General features: G+C 32.4%; 1 long non-coding RNA gene across 3 annotated transcripts; it reads right to left on the bottom strand.

Moving 5' to 3' along the window:
- LOC112200340 lies at window positions 1-4,508 on the bottom strand. 3 transcript variants are annotated; one of them, XR_005810559.1, is made up of 6 exons: window positions 4,369-4,508; window positions 3,939-4,028; window positions 3,283-3,380; window positions 2,475-2,554; window positions 552-638; window positions 1-16 (listed from the first exon to the last, which is right to left on the bottom strand). It is a non-coding gene; the product is annotated as an uncharacterized LOC112200340 (long non-coding RNA). The 3 variants fall into 3 exon arrangements; XR_002936281.2 differs by having other exon boundaries at window positions 3,283-3,375; window positions 4,369-4,505; XR_005810558.1 differs by having other exon boundaries at window positions 3,283-3,413; window positions 4,369-4,505.
- Between the last annotated feature and the right edge of the window lie 730 nt (window positions 4,509-5,238).

Consider the following 5,238-nt stretch of genomic DNA (forward strand, 5'->3'; position numbering starts at 1 on the left):
GGTTAATTGCCTGTCACTTTAATACAAAGAAAACAGAGTTAGAGCTACAGGAAGGAATTTGAAAATTGCAGTTTGATAAAAAAATAGAAATAAACAGTCAGAGAATTTGATAGCATATTGTTTCTCTGAATGAATAACATAGTTTTAATTAAATCAGAAACCAAATGAAATATCAAATTTTAGTAACAACTATATTTTTACACATGTATTGAGTACTATACCATTTCAACTATATTTCTTTGATGCTAATTTTTTGAAAATTTTTATTTTCTTACAATACCCTAAACACTTGCAGAGACTATGAAGATCATGAAGCCCTATCTCAAAATTAAACCCCCAAACACCTAAAACAGATAAAACCCAGATGATATTCCAGGCTCCAGAGTCCAAATTGGCTCTGAAATTAAGATCACAGCCACCCAGACCTTCAACAGAGACATTAAGATCATACAATCAATGATCCCAAAAATGCAAACAGAGCAAACCCAAAAACTCGGAAAAAAAAAATACCCACAACAGATCAAGTCGCGATTCTGGGGAAAAAAAAATACCGATTGTTGTGCGCAATCAAAACGAAACCATGACAGCTTTCCGTCCCCTCTTCCTTTTCTCCGAGTTATCTTATCTACCTTCTTCCCCTGTTAATTTCATATATTACCAATCAAATGACTCCAGCTCTTCCATTAATCTTTTATAAAACACACACTATATTCCAACTGAATAAAGCAATTCGTAATCAATTAAAAGTTGTGGACATGAATGATGAAAAATTCAGACCATGTATGAGAAAACATAAATTTGAAGGACTGATACGAAGTATCAGCCATTAAACAGAATGCACAAATTTTGATGGCAATCTAGATTTGATACAAAGTTAATAAATAACGTATAAGTTGTAAGCAAATTTGATCATAACTGTTATGTTTAAAACTAATTGAAAAGATGCAAGGTTGATCATAACTGTTAGTAAGAAATTAAAAAGGGCTAATTACTGTTTAGTACCCTGTGGTTTTAGTCCAACATCAATTCAGTCCCTCGACTTTCAATTTCATCAAAAACACCCCTGCAATATCATTTTCTCGTCTAATAGGTCCCTCCGTCAGAATTCCATCAATTTCAGCCGTTAATTGCTGACGTGGCAGTCCAACTCAGCAAAGGTGGGACCCACATGAAAGTCAAATACCGAAAATGACCCTGGCCGACCAGATATGGAAAAATCCAAAATAAACTCCAAGTTTTGAGGTTTGGGAGACTCGAACCCACACCACCATGCATGCATAGCAAAGCCCCAACCACCATGCCACTTGCACAACATTGATATATGTCAAACAACATAATATATATATCTGTATACCAAACAAAATCTGGGAAAATCCGAAATAAAACCCAAATTTTGGAGTTAGGGAGATTCGAACCCAGACCACTATGCATGCAAAGCAAAGCCCCAACCACCATGCCACTTGCACTACATTGATATATGTCGAACAACATAATATATATATCTGTATATGTCAACAAAATCTGGGATTTATTTTATATATTATGTCAATATATATATATATATATATATATATATAAATATATATATATTATATTGTATATTATATATTATATATTATATATTATGGCAACATATATATATATATATAAAATATATTATATAATTAATATATTATATATTATGTCAACATATATATATATAATATATTATGCCAACATATACATATATATATATATATATAATATTATATAATTAATATATATATATATATAATATATATTATATATATATTGACATAATATATAAAATAAATCTCAGATTTTGTTGACATATACAGATATATATATTATATTGTTCGACATTTATCAATGTTGTGCAAGTAGCATGGTGGTTAGGGCTTTGCTTTGCATGCATAGTGGTCTGGGTTCGAATCTCCCTAACTCCAAAATTTGGGTTTTATTTCAGATTTTCCCAGATTTTGTTTGGTATACAGATATATATATTATGTTGTTTGACATATATCAATGTTGTGCAAGTGGCATGGTGGTTGGGGCTTTGCTATGCATGCATGGTGATGTGGGTTCGAGTCTCCCAAACCTCAAAATTTGGAGTTTATTTTGGATTTTTCCATATCTGATTGGCCAGGGTCATTTTCGGTATTTGACTTTCATGTGGGTCCCACCTTTGCTGAGTTGGACTGCCACGTCAGCAATTAACGGCTGAAATTGACGGAATTCTGACGAAGGGACCTATTGGACGAGAAAATGATATTGCAGGGGTGTTTTTGATGAAATTGAAAGTCGAGGGACTGAATTGATGTTGGACTAAAACCACAGGGTACTAAACAATAATTAGCCCAATTAAAAATCTTTTTGATTATTAACAACAAAATCGATCCAGAATTGATGGAAAGTTGATAAACCGACAAAATCATTTAGTTTTATGATTTCTAGTTGAAATCAAATTTACTCACCTTTGATGTAGAGGATAGAGAGTCACCACTTGTTTGTTCGTGCTTCCCAATTGATTTCAGCTTTTGCCAGAAAGGTAAGGCTGCAGAAGGTACTATTTAAAAGCATGTTACTGGTATAAATAAAGTGAAGAGCTGGTTTTTAGTTTAGTTAATTAGTAGATGCAGATTAACAAACCAGTGAACAAACGATAAAAAATTGGTTGGAAAGAGCATGATTGATATTATTGATAAGCTATCATTTCACAATTTAATTGATAAGAATTTGGAGGAACCAAAACTTTTAGTCATTGTAAAGTACAAAGTTGATACAGTTGATTAATTTTGGTACTTATTTGTGTTTTAGTTCTTCTGCAGCTTCATTGTACTAAATCTTTACTAATGAAGAAAATTTAAGTTGTTTTTTTCTCATTGAAAAGATAAAGCTATTTCGACCAAAAGCGCCTAAGTGTTAGACTGTAACGATTTTCAGTTTTTCCAACATATATGGATGAAAACAAAGTCATTGTAACCAATCTGTTTCTATAAATTTGTTTCCCTCTCTTCTTGTTCCCTAACATGACACACACCTGCACTCTAACTAATACTTTGCCATAGTGCCAAATTGAATATTTCTAACTACTATGGAATGGAGTATATTAAACAAAAGTATATCTCTTACATCAAAATTTTTCTTAGTTAATTCCAAAAGAATGAAAAGATATATAATTCTTCTTCACATGACTTACTATTCAGCTGAGCAATAGAAAAGACCTTTACAGATTACAACTCTAAAACAATTCTCTCTTTAGCATATATACAAAATGCTAACCTTGGAGCAGAATCCTTAAACTGTCAAACTTCTGCGTCAAGAAGTTTAAAAAACTGGTTTTCCCAAGTTCTTGAGTATATGCAACTTTGGAGTCTGAACTACATACAAACAGAAAATTACATTTTCAATGCCTAAAAACAAATAAAGAAAAAAGAAACAGTAAGAACAGTAATCAATGAGTCAAGAAAATGTGAAACACCACACATATAGACAATAGCCACATAACAACTGACATTAAGACCTTCAACAGACAAAACTCCGTTATTACATATAATTATGATTGATCGCTGGCCATCTTATAAACAGGATCTAAACATATAAAAACTATTTGAAATTGACTGCTCTGAGATATTGCTGCCTTTATATACCTATTTTTGACATCGATTTCCAGACATGCATACCTATTTGACAACTGTGCAACTTTCAGACCATGATCCTATTTACAACAAATAAAAATAATCATGGAGTAAACTCTGAGACCATGATGCTATTTACAACCACATATCCAGTAGATAAACACAAATGATATATCTCCATAGTTTAAGAGTTGAATAAATAAAGAACAAAGCATGGTTGAATTCAAAAAAGGATTTTACATGCACTATTGCCGTGGAGGAAAATAAAAACAGAGCAACTGATATTGCTGAAGGTCGTACCTTCTGTGAAAGAAACCAGATTTCCAAGCTTATTGCGAGCAATTGAAACTGGATTTCCAAGCCTTTTGGGAGCAATTCAACCTTAGAAAACTGCAAAACCGTAAGATCTCAATCAAAATCACTAATTCCCATACCAAAATTTCATTATAGATCTCATCATATTTCATTTTCAAGGTAACATATAAACATGCATAAAGAAAAGCACAAATAAAAAATCACAACAGGTAAGCGTAGCAGAAATCACAATAGATCATATTTTCTTGTCCAATTAAAAAATCACAATAGGTAAGCATTGCAGAAATCACAATAGATCATATTTTCTTGTCCAATTAAAAAAAATTACAAAGCTATTAGCAGGAGGAACAACACTAAAGAGTTCATAACTTTTGAAACAATAGCATCAGTTTGATAAATTTGGCCTAGAAATTACCTTCACCTTTTCCCAATCAGCCCAACCAATCGCCCAGAACCTCTACCTGCAATCAAATACAAATTCCTCATAAGCAAACTCTAATCAAACCAATCAACCCCCACTCTCTGTCAATTCAGCTAAAAAATGAAAGAAACCGATGAAATTAAACACACCCATAACAAAAATCAGAGCATGTGTGCTCTGAAGCTCCTTTCAGAAAATGCAGAATTTTCAACTGAAAGAGATATAGTACTCGATGAGACGAAGGTTGGAGTCGGTTGCAGAGGTCGGTGGAAGCAGACCCAGTTCTCTATATTGCCTCAAGATAGAGACTTCAGGAAAAATATGAGGAGGTCGGTTGCCTCATATGGAGACGTCTGGAAACGCATAGAAGCATGGCAACCCGTAATTAGAAGAAGAAGAGAAGGGCAAAAGCGTCATTCAATTGGGGCTCGAATGAACAGTAGAATAGTGTATCCTCCTTTAGTATATAGTATAATATATGGTAGTCACACACATATCCAATATGACAAGGTTCCAGATCAGTACATGACATTGCACTATTTTGAAATAGGTTTATTATGGCTCTCTTTCCTACACACTAAAATAACACAAATGAAAACTTAATTTGGAAAAATCTTCAAATAGTACTTGAATTATGGTCCAATGCATATTTTGGTACTTAAATATTTAAAACTACTCTTGTATGACTTGGACTATTTCTCTGTTAGTCAATTTAGTACTTCCGTCTAGTTTGCTATTTAAAATAGGGGTAAAACTGTCAAATCAAATTTTATTTATAACATATATATTATTTGTTTCTTTTTCTTTTTCACAAAACAAATATGTTATTTGTGACTTTGAGTCAATATAATATTTACACGTATT

This window comes from Rosa chinensis, chromosome 4, assembly GCF_002994745.2.
Source record: "Rosa chinensis cultivar Old Blush chromosome 4, RchiOBHm-V2, whole genome shotgun sequence".
Lineage (NCBI taxonomy): Eukaryota > Viridiplantae > Streptophyta > Magnoliopsida > Rosales > Rosaceae > Rosa > Rosa chinensis.